This window comes from Neofelis nebulosa, chromosome 2 (genome assembly GCF_028018385.1).
Source record: "Neofelis nebulosa isolate mNeoNeb1 chromosome 2, mNeoNeb1.pri, whole genome shotgun sequence".
Taxonomy (NCBI): Eukaryota; Metazoa; Chordata; class Mammalia; order Carnivora; family Felidae; genus Neofelis; species Neofelis nebulosa.
Window position 1 is genome coordinate 81,460,239 of NC_080783.1, and position 17,347 is coordinate 81,477,585.

At 35.6% G+C, this 17,347-nt stretch overlaps 1 long non-coding RNA gene across 1 annotated transcript in view; it reads right to left on the minus strand.

Moving 5' to 3' along the window:
- Positions 1–940: 940 nt before the first annotated feature.
- Positions 941–17,347, minus strand: part of LOC131503705 (uncharacterized) — a 148,356-nt gene continuing 131,949 nt past the window's right edge. The window contains exons 2-3 of the long non-coding RNA XR_009257539.1: positions 8,940–9,076; positions 941–1,026 (exon numbers count right to left, since the gene is read on the minus strand). This is a non-coding gene — a long non-coding RNA (uncharacterized LOC131503705). The remainder of the gene's footprint in view (positions 1,027–8,939; positions 9,077–17,347) is intronic.

The window sequence follows — 17,347 nt, forward strand, 5'->3', positions numbered from 1 at the left end:
CATTGTTTAAAAGCCTAAATTCATTTTCAAACCTCATTTTCCCTCAGATTGTGTATACTCTCACCTTCAAATAGCAATCACCATGTTCCTGGGAACTTCTGAGCCTCTTTCATTCTTTCTTTGTTGCCTAATAGCAAAGGCTATGCCCAGTTAGCCTGACAAGCACTCTGCACAAGGTTTTTGTAGCTACATTCCTATTGGAAAGATAGCCTTTGGGCCAGACTTGGCCGAGATAAAGAGTTCAAGGAAGGGTTCATTTTTCTGGGCTCCCAAGGTTAAAACAATATGCACTCATTAATTCATTTACCAAATATCTATTGAGTACTAGATATTCTGGGTTTAGGGGATAAAAAGTGACTAGAACAAAGTTCCTGTTCCCGTGATCCTCACTTTGGTGGGGGTAAGAGAGGAGAGACAAATAATAAACAGAGTATTTACCATAATAGGTTTCTTTATAATATCTTATGTATGACATAATATAGTATTATAAAGTGCTAGAAAGAAGACATAAAGTGGTAAATGGAGTTGGAAATACTATCTTCTATAGAATGCTCTGTTCACCATTAATAATGTTTCTCCAGTATTCCTAATGCTCATCTTCTAGGAACACTGGAGGGTTATATTTACTCACATTTTAAAATCATTGACTTGCTTTAGCCAATGAAATATGAATAGAAATGACATGTCACTGTCAAGCTGGAGAATTTAGGAGCCACCACGCAATTCTCTAAGATGTTTCCTTCTGCTGTGGCAGAGCTTTAAGTCTCATGTTGAAAAAGTAGCAACTTCTAGTTTCTAGTCTGGCAGGTAAAAATCTTAGAAGCCATCACTTTCGTCCACACAATAAGAAAAAAAAACTGAACCAAAAATCAACAACTCTTCTTAGATTCTACAGAGAATTGAGGTCACATGGCAAAGAACTGTCCCCAAAATGGAAGAGACGGGTGGATATAGAGAATTGCCACTTACCAGAGCAGAAACCTCCAAGTAGGAACCTCCATCAGAACCGATATCAAGGTAGGAAACCTAAATGGTAATTGATAGAATTGCTGGAGCATCAATATGGACAAGTGAGAGAGTTTAAAAAAAAAAACAACAAAAACAAAAACCCAGGATGCTCAGTTTTTAGAGAACTACTGCACTTCAGTGAGTATTACCGATAGGAACACTACCAGGTTCTCAGAGTGATGATCAGGGAAAACTTCCCTGATATTTTCTAAACGGGAGAAGGAAAATGAGCCATTTTGAAATATACCCAGAGCAACCTGTTTTTATTCACAAGGCATGCCCTCAAGAGGAACTATTTTACCAGAGCCTAATTGACTTGAGTTTTACCAGGACTTAACTGACCTGGAAGAAGGAGAATACCCAACTCCATCCCCCTTTAGCTTTCCCACTTCAACTAACTAGCAGGTTGAAGGACTGAGAAGCACTTGTAAAGATCGCATCCCAGGGGCACAGCACAGGCTCATTAATGACCTAAACCAAAGTACAGAATTATGGAATGCTTTCCTTCCTCCCACATCCTATCATAGCATCAGGATGGCTCCTGTATAATATAAGTGGATACTATGGAAAGAAGTGCATGCCTCAGACTACATTTAGGAACTCTTTAGGGAAAACTGAAGACAAAAGGGGAGACAAAAACAAGGACCAAGGAGGAAATTTTAGCCTCTGATACCTACAGCTACAGCAAACAATAATCACCACCTAACTTGTAGCCAAATAAATACAAAACCTCACACTAAATAAAGGTCTATTACAGGCATACTAAAAGAAAAAGAAACACAGTTTGAAGAGACAGAGTAAGCATCAGAACAGATATAGACATAGCAGAGATGTGGGAATATTAGACTAGAATTTAAAGCAACTATGATTAATACGCTAAGAGTTATACTGGGGAAAATGTACATCATGCAAGAAAACATGGGTAATGTAAGCAGAGATAAAAACCCTAAGAAAGAATCAAAAGGAAATGCTAGAAATCCAAACTAACAGAAATGAAAAATGCCTTTGATATGCTCATCAATGACTGGATATTTCCAAGGAAAGGATCAGTAAACATGAATAAATGTCAATAGAAACTTCCAAAATGCAATGAGAAATGCAATGAGAAAAAGTAATAAAAAGATAGAACAGACTACCCAAAAACTGTGGGACAATTACAAAAGGTGTAACATATTAATGATAGGAATACTGGAAGGAGAAGAAAGAAACAGAAGAAATACTTCAAGCAATAATGACTGAGAATTTTCCAAAATTAATAATAGACACTAAACCAAAGGTCAAGAAATCTCAGAGAATACTAAGCAGAATAAATATGTGATAAAAAAATAAATACCTAAGCATATCATATTCAAATTGCAGAAAATCAAAGACAAAGAAAGAAAAAATATTGAAAGAAGCCAAAGAATAAAACACCTTACCTGTAGGGGAGCAAGAATAAAAATTACATCAGACTTCTTCAGAAACCAGGCACACAAGAAGACAGTGAAGTGAAATATTTAAAATGTTAAAAAACAAAAAACCCAACCATCAACCTAGATCCAACCTGTATCTAGCGAAATTTCCCTTCAAAAGTGAAGGAGAAGTAAGACTTCCTTAGACAAACAAAAATTGAGGACATTTGTCACCAGTAAACCTGCTTTCCAACACATGTAAAACAGAAATTCTTCAGAAAGGAGGAAAATGAGATGTCAGAAACTCAGATCTACATAAAGAAAGAAATAGTATTGGAGAAGGAATAAATGAAGGCAAAACAGTATCTTTTATTTTTCTTATTCTTAATTTATCTAACAGATAACAGTTTTTTCAAAATAATAATAGCAACAATGTGTTTGGTAATATAGCTTATGGATAAGTGAAGTGAATGACAGCAATTTCATAAGATAGGGAAGGAACTGAAAATATTCTATTATAAGGTACTTGTACTTGAAATGATATACAGTTATTTGAAAGTGGATTTGTATTAGTTGCAAATGTATATTGCAAACTTGAGTACTAAAAACATGTTAAAAATAATTCAATTGATATGTTAAAAGAGGAATACATAGTAAAACCAGAGAAGGCAGAAAAAGAAGGAAGACCAAAACCAAAACAAAACAGAATAAAAGAATAAAATGAGGAACAAGGACAGTGCATAGAAAATAGAAAATAGTAACAAATATGGGATGTATTGATCCAACTATATCCGTAATCACTTCAGCTATCAATGATCTAAATATACCAATTAAAAAACAGAGACTGACATATCAGATAAAAAATCCCACAAGACCCAACTATATATTATCTACAAGAAAGCCACTTTAAATATAAAGACACAAACATATTAAAAGTAAAGGGATGGGGGGAGTAAAGGAATAGAGAAATACATATTATGCTAATACTCATCAAAAAAAAGCTGAAATAATGTCATTAAAAAATGTTGGAATCTCCATCTGTCTGGGTCCCTCATGCCCATGATGAGCAAAACTCTTCCTGATCCAAATTAGACATAGAGGGAAATGAAAAGCAAACTTTTTTTTTCATTTTAAGTCATTGAATATGAGGATTGTTTTTTGGCATAGCAAAACCTAGCCTATCCTGACTAATCTAGGTAACCAGGAAGGAGCTCTCTGATAGGCACCTGAATGATGAGTGACAGATCCGTGGATATGCTGGGGCAGGAACCTCCAGGAAGGGGGATAAGAACAGAGGCCCTAAGGCAGGAGCATGCTGGAGTGTTCCAGGAACAGTTAAGAGCCCAGTGTGGCAGCAGAAAGTGAAATCTTTACTCAATCCTTACTCATTTTATTTTTTCTTCAGTGACAGCTGGAAAGTATATTCGTTTCCTACATAACAAATTGCTATAATCTTAAAACAACACAAATTCAATATCTTAACAATTTCTGTGGGTCAGGATTCTGGGCATGCCATAGCTGGGTTCCCTGCTCACAGCCTTCTTAGGCTGAAAGGAAGATATTGGCAGGGGCTATGATCTCATCTGAGAATTGTGATCCTCTTCCCATCTCATTCAGGATGTTGGCAAAATTCATCTCCCTGTAGTTGTTGTACTGAGGTCCCTATTTTCTTGCTGCATGTCAGTCAAACATCAGTCAGAGCAATTGGAAGCTACCCACAGATCTTGGCCAAATGCACACCCTCTCCCCCGCTGCCCCTCCAACTCACAACATGGTTGCTTTCTTTCAGCACAGCAGGAAGATGTTGCACTGACATCAAATCTCTTTGACCTCTGGGAAGACCTAGACTCCTCTAAAGGTCTCACACCATTAGGTCAAGCCTACCTAGGAAAATCTCCCTTTTAACTCAGGTCAACCAATTTGGTACCTTAATTGCATCTAAAAAAATCCATTTTGCCGTATAACATTTTGAGAGTGAAATCCTGTCTTTCATATTCAAGGAAATATTATTGCAAATAATCACACAGAGTATGTACACGAAGGGGTGGGAAACTCTGGGGCCATCTTACAATTCTGTCTACCACAGGGAGCCATCTGATGATTTAGAGCAGCAGAGGGATACTATCTGTCTTATGTTGTTAAATGAATCACACTGGCTACTGGGTAAGGAATAGTCTGCGGTGGGACATGGATAGAAGCGGGGAGACCAGCAGAAGGTGATTGCAATTGCCCAGGAAAGAGATGATGGTATCTTGAGTTAAGGGTTAACAAGTAAGATAATAACATGAATTAAAACCAAATATTATATAGATTACCATTTCTAGGATATACCTACCAAATAATCAGTTCAATAATATATGCTCTAATCTTAGCACGATGTCAAATAAGCAACTAATTTTCAAGTATAAATTTTTTTTAATTTTTAAAATTTTTTTCTAATGTTTTCATTTATTTTTGAGAGAGAGAGAGAGAGGGAAAGGGGGGGGGCAGAGAGAGGGAGACACAGAATCTGAAGCAAGCTCCAGGTTCTGAGCTGTCAGCACAGAGGCCAATGCGGGGCTCGGACTCACAGACCCCGCGATCGTGACCTGAGCTGAAGTCAGACACTTCACCGACTGAGCTACCCAGGTGCCCCTCAAATATAATTTTTTAATGCTAAAATTTTATCAACAGTTCTTTGCCTACTGGGCTATGACATTTCTCTCTAAAAAGTAAAGGCTGAGAAGCCAAAACTTAGACATTGTGCATCTGCATGTATCTGGCTCATTTTCACAAGCTTAAAACCCAACATATGCTAGCATTCATACAAAATAGGGTCTCCTTTCTCCTTTACAGTGGGAACCTCAGGAACATTTTTAAACTTTTTAATCATGGACATAGAGGGAATATATTGTCATGTGCTGGCTTCAGAGAAAACAAAAGTGTGATATTACTAATTATCCAAATGTAAAGACTCTCCCCTATGCTTCCCCCTGTCATGAAAGTACAATAGAAGTAGAAAGATCTGGAAGTCTGCTGCCAATGAGCTTATGCCTATCAGTAGAGTAAACAATCTGATAATTCCTAAAGAAATCTATTCATTTAGCCCATAATTGCCCAAATATTTGAACACTGATTTTTTTAAACTTTACACTTATTAAAATTCCCCACATTATGGGAAATACTTTCAAATTATTTGGTTCCATTATGTCTCTGGCTCAGCATTTTTATTACATGTGTCTTATTTTAGGTACTTACTTAGGTAATATAGAGAGTTTGGCTACAGCTAAAAACAGCTAGAAAATTTTCTGGAATTGAGGAATTTGTTTAATTCTAAACAATTACAAGGGAGAACTTAGCTCTTGAAGAAGGAGAAAACTGAGCCAAATAAAGCCAGAAACAGACACAAAAATGTCTCCCCAGAATGAAAGGAAGATTTCCATTGGGAAAATGCCCTCATAACTGGAAATTAGCCTTCTCTTTTTGACAGCTAACTACTGTATTTTAAAACATTCTCTTTAGGATAACTGGAATAATTATGGCTATTGCATCCTTCTAATGGAGAAACGGCACATGGAGAGATAAAGATGGAGACTAAGAAGGCTGAATGGTCCTATCTAATTAAAACCTGTCATGTAATTAAATATATTCCCAGCAATAGATGGGTCTCAGGCTAGTTTTCTGATAGGGAAACTGTAGTCCAAAGCATTAGTCACACAATCAAATGTTCTTGCTGTGTTTGGTCACAATTTTCTTTTTATGAAAACAGGACCCCAATTTTTCTATGCAAATTAGAACACTAATCTTCATAGACAGGATATCTCGTAAAAAGTACGTATTCCCTTTTCTTTTTGAATATCTTGATGATCTTTGTAATACATAAATACCAAATTATAAATCTAGGCATCAATTATCCATTTTTTACATGTTTTCTCCATTTTACTGTTACAGGAATGACTTTGTCCCATCCTAAGACGATACCATGCAGTTTGAATTTTTAGATTCCTAAGTCCTGAAAATAACTGTGCTTCAATTTTAGCTTGTCTCACTGTGGCAGTCAAATCAAGTTAAAAATGCATGTACACATAAGAAGCTTTGACATCAAGATATCATTTGGCTATTAAACATTCATGGCACCGTGCTTTTCCAAGTATTGCCTGTTTATCCATATACAAGACACCAAGATTCAAAGTCTGTTGAAAATAAACATTTTGAAATAATTAATTATCTGCCACTGGCTTCATTCCCATTACAACCTTCACTTCCCCCAAGGTTAATATAGGCTGGTCCCAAGTTCAGGGCCTGGTGGTGTTCCTCATGCTCTTGTAGAACCATCCTGACAACTTCACTTAATCATATGGTATCTAGGCCCAGCTTAGCTTGACCAAGTGCTTGCTAAGTTTTCTTTGCTACAAGTAGCAGCAGCTACAAAGGTCTATCAAAAAGTATGTAGAGGAACTTAAGCTTTTCTCCAAATTCCAAAGCAACTACTCCCTTTTTGTGACTAAAATGGAGGCTACAATGTTAGAACTATTTAAGAAAGTAAAACTGAGCCTTTAACCTCCACTTTCTTGAAGGCTTCCCTTTACAACCAGCCTGCTCCCACTGCTGCTGTGTTACTCAGAGTTAGACTGGGTGATTATATTTGTATGTGTGCAAGAGAGAGGAGGTCCTCAGTGCTGTGGAATGCTGTCCCTCTTGACTTTCCAGGAAAAGGGGCCTGTTCTCTAGCTCCATTACAATCACACTCACGTAAGATTCTAAAATATCTCCACTTGGCAGAGAAAGAGCTTATTAGGCCTCTCTGGTTTTTTTTTTTTCTCTAGCAATCAGAAAGGTTCAGAAGAAACCTTTTGGTTATATCAAAATCCCAATTTGTCTCATTTATTTCTGTAGCCATCACAAAATCTCCATCAGTACAAGGTGATAACAATGAACTCTACTAGGTATACTGCATAAGCCCACATCTTAGTATGTGTCTGTGTGCTCTTTTATTTTCTTTATTATACAAGATAATGTCTTTCCTTTCTAGAAAGGAAAACCGAGCAAAACTTAGCCTAACACCTTTAATATAAGCAGGATGCTGCTACACAGTGTTCTCTTATATGAACAAAGATGTTTATCTGACTCAGAGTTTACTTCAGACTCTCTATTATTCGGTTACATAGGCAAAGATCCTTGCTATTCATTTACCCAAATTGTCTGCTTTTATAGATAAGAACATTGATCAGTTAAGTGATTTACCTAAAATCCCATGACAGAGTAAGAACAAAGCAGGAATGGAAAACAATTTCCCTTACTACAGTTATATAATGTTTGTATTGCTGACCAATCCTGCTTGTAAGAGTTATTGAAGTACCTACCTTGAGAGCAAGAATCAAAAATGGAAAATCAGCACATTAATTTAGAAAATGGTCATAGTAATTTAGCTATTATTTGGGTGATGAATTATACGTAATTGCTTTGCAATGTTATAATTTTCTGGCTCTTTGAGAGAGGAGGCCCTTCACACAAAGAGATGGTGTGGCCTCACTGAAAGCTGAGGAACTTAGCACAAACTCTCAGACCCCAGATGACTCACTGGCAACACTAAATTGAACTTCCATGATAGACTGCCTGGTTGTTTTGCAACAGTGCACTAAACAGCACCGTAGGTGATAAAGATGGAACCAGTGTTCAAATCACAAGTGACAAAAAGATGCTGAATCATTTAAAAATAAATTTGTGGTATTTTTAAGATTTTTCCAGTCACAGTTCTTGGTTTAATTTCCTGAATTCAAACACATCGTGTTGACAATCTCTCAAACCTTGTTCAAGTAGTAAATAATCCTATTGAACAACAAATATTTTGTTTTCTGCATTTGATGTTCTTGTTTAATGAAGTGTGACATATTACCCAGGTGGTGTCAAGTCTGTGAAATACAAGGTGATATTTCTCTATTTAATGGCAAATGATGTGGCATTAGCATGATCCTTTATTTGCAATTTTTTTTTCTCTGAATAAGATTACTTGCCTGCTTACTCAGGGGTGGTAAGATTGCTTTAAAAACATCCTGACTGTGATTATATACAACAAAAATTGACCTTCAGTGAGGCATTAGAGTAGGTTTTGCTCAGAAGACACATTAACAAAAGCCCCATTGTGGTGGTTGGGGAAAAATGCCATCAGTTCTTCCCGCTTCATGCCGTCTATAATTTTTGCCATATAACTGCTGTACCCTCCTTCCATGAATGGGCTTTTTAGCACGTGACTTGCTTTGGCCAATGCATTGCGAATAGAGGCTTTAAATGGGCTTACACATCTGGGCTTGCTCTCTTGTCCTCTTTTCCATGATAAATTTGCCTTGACTAGCCTAATGGTTCCAGAAGGAGCATCAGAGTTATGTGGAAAGAGCCAATTCACAGATGCATAGGTCAGCTATTGAACTGCAGACAATAAAGTGGGCCCAGTCAGCAGCAAGCTGACCTCCCAAACACCCAAGCGTGTGAGTAAGCCCAGGTAAGCTCAGCAGAGACCCTAGTCTATTCCTGTTGATTCCAGAAATATAAATAAACACTTACTGTATGTCACTGAGGTTTTATGGCTCCTCATTACACAGCATAATTGTGGCAGGAGTTGAATGATCCATCTGTGGATCTCTTTGTTCCTCCACATCCCTTGACAATTCATATTCTAGGTCCCGCACTCAGACATCTTTCTGTCAAACAAGAAAGAAGAGTGTTATTCAGTAGTGGTCATGTTTCCAGCACTGTGGGAAGACACACAAGAAAAACAAAGCATGGTCCGTGTCCTCAAGAAATTTACAGTCTCATTGAGAAAAGAAATGCACATACTCCAAGAGATAATTTTTTTTATCATTGTATTTAACTAGGGGCCTCTTTCAGTTTTACTGGAGAGCTTTAATCAAAATGTGTATGTTTTTAGTGCCAGCCAGTACTTACTGAATCTAAAAACTCTGGAGATTTGTCCCAGGGATATATATTTTAGAAAAGCTGTCCAGGAACTCCAATGCTCTCTCCTGGATAACAACCAAAGGTAAGGGCTAAATAAAAACACATACTGTATTTGTGTGTAAGTGCAGTAAGGTGTAAAAGAAAGATGAAGTCAGCAGATGCAGGAGTTGTTACAAAAGTGTTAATAGGTAGAATCTGAACAAGTTCTTAAAGAACCACAGGACTTAGATAAATAGAAAGAGGGGTGGGGATTCAAACAGAGAGAATATCATAGCTCTACAATGAAGATGGAAATTAATATGCATGGATAGAATAGAGATTTACTTATTTATGGATTTATTTATTCACCAAGAACTTCAGCATTGACCATGTGTCAAACACTAGTCTGAGTTCTTTACAAATGTTAACTATCATAGCATCACTATGAGATAGGCACTGATATCATTCTCACTTCAAGCTGACCAGAGTGGAAGAATTCCTATACTCTCTAGCGAATGACTATGGGATCAATATTTGACAGAAAAATGCTAAATGTCTAGAGTAATTCTTCTTTACAAAGAAACCTATAGAGAAATACCAAAGTCACTGCCCACTACCTGGAAACTAGACAATAATAAGAAAATTATATATTCTTATATATAAATATAATAATGATGATGATTAAGTAAATCAAGTTTTCTAGAGTATACATAGGTTGCAAAAAGGAAGATGACAAAAAGGTAAGGAGAGAGAATAAAACCATTTTATATATCAACTGTGGTTAGAATTTTGTTTTAAATAAAATTCTAGTAAAATAAGTTGATTCTAATAAAATAAGGTCATTCTTGCAGGAAAACGTATTCATGCTTTATTCCATTTTTGAAGACATGTGACCAAAGTCTTTTCTCAGTAAATGAAGAAGATCTGAGGATTTTTTTCTGAATATAACCAAATTCCTAAGCAAGGTAATTATCTGAACAGAGAACAATTGGAGTTGTATGGGTGTCCAAAGCATCACATTGAATTTGATGATATTTTGCTTTGTAGGGTATGTCTTTTCTTGTTACAGTAATAAGAAGTATTTTTTCTCCATATAAATAAGCTCTGAGGATCATTCTAACCTGCTTTGCATTCTGGAAATCTCTAGACATGAACACCTACTTATTGCTTTGTTACATCGTACTAAGAAGGTTGCAAATCCAGCCAGGTTTTGTATATACTTCTCTATTTTCCAGAGCACCTCCTAAGTCCTTTAAGTCCAACTGATTGATTTCTATCTGGAAATAAATATCTAATAATGAAAGAATTATAAATTTAATAGATATCACTTATGAATTTATAGTGCTAGAATGGTCATCTGTAAAGAAACATCAGATTCCAAGAAGAATTGCATTTAGAATAACTTAACCTGATACCTCTAACTTTTCTCTAACCATTCTCAGGGGAAAAAGAAGTTAACACAAGTTCTCCCAGTAACCCCTTCTCTGGGTTTTACATTCAGCTAACAAAATGCTATGGTAAAAAGTAGGTGAATAAAACTTGCAGTTTACCTCTTGATAACTGGATACTTTGAAGATATTTCTTTTTTGATACTTCAAGAGTTTTGAAAGCTAATCAAAGTATACAATGCTAATTTTTTAAATGTTTATTTTTGATATATAGAGAGAGAGCAGGGGAGGGGCAGAGAGGGAGTCAGAGGATCTGAAGCGGGCTCTGCACTGACAGCAGCAAGCCCAATGTGGGGCTTGAACTCATGAACCAGGAGATCATGACCTGAGCCAAAGTCTGACCCTCAACCACTGAGCCACCCAGGTGCCCCTATCATGGTAATTTTTAAATTAGCACCAATCACTTTATTTTCTCTGGAGGAAAATTCACATATAAATAAAAGATTGTTGGGATTGATTGACTCAAAACTTCTTTGGCTTTGTTTGCTTACAAATCCAGTTTTCATCCTTCTTTTGTCCTATGTCACTAGGATATTGACCCTGCAGACTGTGTTTCCAAGTCCTGGGTGTGCAGGCTTCTGGTCTTGACAAAGAAGATACTGTCAGGAGATGAGGGGTGAGGGCATGGTGGGAGAAATAGGATATTTTGCACTCTTTTTTCCAAAGTAGTAATTCCAGTGGCATGAATTGCTGCAGCTTCTACTAGATAGTTAACGTTAGATGCCCTTGGCATCTAAGGTCTGGTGAGCTACCTCCCTTCCATTCATCCTATTCTTTTAAACCCAGGTATGGTAGCTGTTTCCTGCTGCTGCTGATTTTGCTGTTTCCTCCTTTCTCTGTTGGGTTTTTAGTTCTTCTGTCACCTATGTTATTAATTATCTGTAGTAAATGCCCTCTATTTGAAACTTAGAGTAGTTTCTGTCTTGCTGACTAAATTCTGACTGTTACAACCAGTAACCTGTTCCCAAAAAGGATTTGAGACAGCTTACAATAAAGACAAAGGACCAACAGACCAAAAAAAGAGAAAAAAATTGAAATCTATCTAAATCAAGAGGTAAATATGGTAGTTAAATAGAAGTTTTAAAATGTATTAATTAAAACAACTACTGTGTGCAATGGGATTCTTCTGTCAGCCATTTTCATCATCATGAACAAACAAAACCATCAACAAAACAAAAAGGCAACCTACCGAAAAGGAAAAAAATATTTGCAAATGATATACCCATTAAGGGGTGCAAAATATAAAAGAAATATAACTCAACATCAAAAAAATAATCTGATTAAAAAATGGGCAGAGGACCTGAATAGACATTTTTCCAAAGAAGACATACAGATGGCCAACCAACACATGAAAAGATGCTCAATATCACTAATCATTGGGGAAATACAAATGGAAACCAAAATGAGATATCACCTTACACCTGTAAGAATGACTAGAATAATAAAGACAAGAAATAACAAGTGATGGAAAGGATGTGGAGAAAAAGGAACCCTTGCACTGTTGGTGGGAATGTAAATTGTTGTAGCCACTATAGAAGAAAACAGTACAGAGGTTCCTCAAAAAAGTTAAAAATAGAATTACCATATGATCCAGTAATTCCACTACTGGGTTATTTACCTAAAATAAACAAACATACTAATTTGAAAAGATAAATGCACCCCTACATTTATTGCAGCATTATTTATAACAGCCAAGGTATGGAAGAAACCTGAGTGCCCTTCCATAGATGAATGGATAGAGATGTGAGATATATACACACATATGTACATACACAATGGAATATTAGTAATATATATATATATTATATAAATTTGTAAATATAATATAAATATAAATATATAATATAAATTTATAAAATTTATAACTAAATACATACACACAATGGAATATTAGTAATAAAAGAAGAATGAGAATTTGCCATTTGCAACAACATGGATGGATCTAGAAAGTATAATGCTAAGTGAAATCAGTCAGAGAAAGTCAAATAATATATGATTTCACTCATGTGCAATTTAAGAAACAAAACGAATGAAAAAATAAAGAACAAAAAACAAAAAAACCAGACTCTTAACTATAAAGAATAAACTGATAGTTACCAGAGGGGAGGCAGGTCGGGGAATGGGTGAAGTAACTGAAGGGGATTAAAAGTATACTTACCATTATGAGCACCAATTAGTGTATAGAATTGTTGAATTAATATATTATGCACCTAAAACTAATATAACATTGCATGATCATTATACTTCAATTTAAAAAAAAGGAAAAGAAAAAAACATTTTCTGTTTGCAATGAGAATTTTTCTATCAGCCATTTTACCTGCTGAGTCTGAATAGTGAATATTCTCTGAAAACTATTGAGAGAAATTTTTCAGAACAATGTGAAAGAGAGCATATTGGTGGAGGTAGGGGCTATACGGCAGTCAGAAAAGCAGATTTTCTAATACTAGTATTCTAGTCCTGCCTGAGCCAAAGTCTATCACACATGCTTCTATCAGAAACATAGGACAAATTCAAGTCACATATACAAACCCCTCCCAATGGGCAGATCTGGATTTATATGTAATTCTATATCTTTCTCTTCCTCTCAAGAAAGTATATCATAATACATAATAATTAGTGGAATTGCTATAAGGCTAATCTTGACTCTTCTAATTTATCTTAGAAATTAAACCATTCACAACTTTTGATATTTTATTTTTGTAAAATAATTAGTTGTAGCAGAGCTAACAACTAACTAATGACTCATCACTCCATGGAAAATTTGTGGTTTGCACTAATTGCAGGAACAATATAACTGTCAGAGTTGTTACCTCACTTTGAACACATAGGCATAATCTGTATGTTTGCTAAACATTATGTATGACTAGTCAGTTCCAAATTTATTAGCAATATCTTGCACAATTAATGGGCTCAAAGCAGATTGTATGTCCTTAAAAGGAGCAAAATAAATTTAAAAAGGGCAGACTGATATACCTTTGTATAATCATGAATATCTAGGATATGCTAAATTCTACGAAGACAGGAAAGAAATTTAATTAATACTTGCAATTAATTAGCCTAGGTGTTAGAACAAATAAAGTCACTATTATAAATTTATTCTTTCATAAGTAATCTTAGTTCAAGACCCAACATCAAACAACGTCTGACTAAAAAGCTAATGTTAGCACAAGTAAATCAGAAACACAGAATTTTCATGGATCTAAATGAGCACATACCAAACAACAGGAAAATATCTTGATTGCATGGCCTGCTGAGAGTTATCCGTAAGTTTTCCAAAATAGTTTCCCATTATTTTGCACTAAGGTGAAAGTTCCATGAAAATGGGAGTATGTTTATTGTGCTCAATTTGTCTTACAAATACTTTGTGTCTGGCCTTTATAAGGTGCTCAGTAAATATTTGCTGCATGAATGAATACCCTCCTTATTCTAATTTGAATGTCTCAGGTTTTTGAAGTTTATGATAAATTGCTGATTTCCTAAGAATATCATTTTAAATTACAATATGTGAATTAAAATCAAGTCCAGTCTCATCAGAGTCCATTAAGTAGGTTGAATTCATAAATCCTCTCTCACTACTGGAATGATTTTTCTCACCATCCAGTATATATAATAAGGGCAATTAGACTTTCCAATTGTGGAAAAGAATGTTTCCCATTTGCTGGATCTCAGGATTTAGATCTTTTCAGCCTCCTCAAGATTTTATTCCTTGTACCATGAAGAACTTACAGATACCAATAGTATAAAAACAAATGTAACAATTTCCATGGGGGGCATCCCTTTTGGCAAATTACAATAGAGACCAAGAATCCATATGGTTTGACTAACCAAATTTCCTGGAAATTGTCATCAGACATAATATAAAACTGACCTTGTCCCTGCCAGTTCCATTCCTTTCCAAGAAAAAATTCAAAAAAAAAAAAACCCTTAACCTAAGGTCCTCCAGTGACATCCCCTAACAATTAATCTAATTCTCTTCTCATAAAAAGTGAAGAAATATCAGACCCATAATATTTAAGAGACTGAACACAGTACCAAGATTGTTTAAACTTAACAGTTGTGGGAACATGGCCAAATTCTAAACTTTTGCACTTTTTCCTTCCATCCTAATAGTCACCTGATACCTATTCAAATATTTGGTAGGAAACTACAATCAAGCAAATCACTTTAGTTTTTCTTACTAATTGTTCTAAATAAGCACCAATGTAACAGCTGCAAAATATGTCTACAAACAACACAGAGACCGATGGTCAGGGTTTCGAAGCATTACAGCATGTTTAATCCAAGCATTTGCATGCTATCCACCTTCCTTCTGCTGCAAAAATGAATCCTCTGGTTGCAAGTGAGTATAATAGAATAAATATCATTTGAGACTCTGCCAATATACAATTACCAATTCTATGACTGCTCTTCGTCTTCTTTTCTCTTCTAGGATGAAAGAAACGAAGGCAGCAAAGCTGGATACATCCAGCTGGGCTTCCCTGTAAGCATACCTCTCTTTCTATAATCCAACTCAACAGAAGCAGGCTCTTGCTGTTGGGACATCAAACATGAAGAGGCTGCTGCTCTCAGAAAGTAAATAAGCAGACATCAAAGATTTGTAAGAAATTTGATTAAGAAACTTTCTCAATCTTTCCACACAGCAGACATTGTACTACTGGTGTGTGTTATACTAGAATTGGGCATATGGACTGTTATTTTTGCCTTTGGATCCTGTGTTACATTGATACATAACCATTAAGTTGGACACTCTAATGAAAAATTAAGAAAATAGTGACCCTTGCATGAACCTAGTCTTTGAATCAAAAACCTCATTCATATGTGTCAAAATATTTTTGTCATTCACCACTTAATTCAAGAGTGAGGTTTAAATTTCTTATAGATTTGAGAAATTAACAATGCCCAATCAAAAATAATTTTACTCCCGTGGAATATCAAGGCAAATTGTTTCCTTGCCCAAGGACATCATACTACATATTACCACAATGAAAAGAGTATCTGAGGGGAAAACCAACAACTTTACCTTATTCCTTCAACATTCATTTAGGTGTCAAGATTCTGTCAATGGGTAATCAAACTTGAAAACTGCAGAAGAATGCAAGTACTCGACATTAGACCTGTCTGTGTAAATAAACTTCCAATCAAAACCACTTGGGTAAAAATATATTAAAAAAGTTAAAATCATGCAGTGGAAAAGAAAAACATATCCAGAAAATGAGGAACTTGAATAATTTATGTAACTTGTTCAAACATCACATTATTGCTCTGATTTCTCCTTTGTATTGCTGGGGCTAACTCTGCCTGCCAGATTTTCTTCTCTCTCTCTACCTGGACGTCCTCTTCACTCTCAAGGCTCTTGACCTCCTCTAACCTAGCAAGCAGGTCTTTGAAAATAAATTATACCATGTTTCTGAAAGCTATAAGGTGCCAGAGGAATGGTACATTTCAGGGAAGAGACTGTTGAAAAAGGAAAGTCTCCATGCTAAAAACTCTAACTTGATTACCCAATTGTTCCTAAAAGTATGCTCATGATTTCTCCCCCTAAATTCTTCATTTACCTGTTACAAGTCACCATCCACCTGGTCTTCAGGTCTAATGTAAACCAGACGATAAAGCAATTAATAAAAGGAATCATAGCCTCAAGTCACAATTAACCTACCAATGTCACACTAAAGTCCAGATATTACCTCCAGAATTCTCAACATCCCCTGACTCATACAGGAACACCACCTGTGATCTTACTTCATGTGAATCGGGGTACGATTTGTACCAATGTCTGCAAAATTTCAAAATACTCAGTTCAGAGACAATTCAAAAAAATGAGAAATCACTTTAAAAGCAAACTAGCTGTTTAAGGGTGTGCAAAGGAGACAAGTTGTTCGAATTCATTGTTTTTCAGTCAGCTGTGTTGCTATATAGCCAGCAGTACATTTTGAGATTAAGAGCCAGCCTCTGAACTCAGAAAGCCTTATTCCAAATTCCGTCTTTAACACTTGCTAGCTGTAGAAACCTTGGATTATTTCCTCCCCCTCTAAGAAGCAGTTTCTTCATACGTAATGGAAATCACAATAGTGCCTACCTCATAAAGGTGTTGTGAATGTAAATGAGATGATATACGTAAACAGTTCAGCTGTGCCAAGAGCATAGTACACTCTCAATAAATATGAGCTATTATTTTTCAATAATATATTGAGAATATATTTAGTATATATTGAAAAATACATGTCTATAATGTACAATAAGTGATTAGAAGTGGGAATAATCTTTAGACAGTCTATAAACTGTACCTTATGCACGGATGTTACATATTTTCTATAATAAATTCTTTGAGAATTTATTATTGTTTTCTCTAAATTTTGTTTCTCTTAATTTAAAGGTGTTTTATTCTGCCGTCTTGGGATCTTTTATTCCATATGTCTTGTGGTCTTTATAGATTATGCTTGAATTGCTCAAAACCCAATAATTGACCTGGAATAACTGACTGAGATAAATAAGTCTTCAAAATTTTCTTCTCCACATTTCCTGTTTCATCTTGTTTATCAATATTATTCAAGATAAATTGAAGTGACCAGTTTGTTTCATTCATAAACT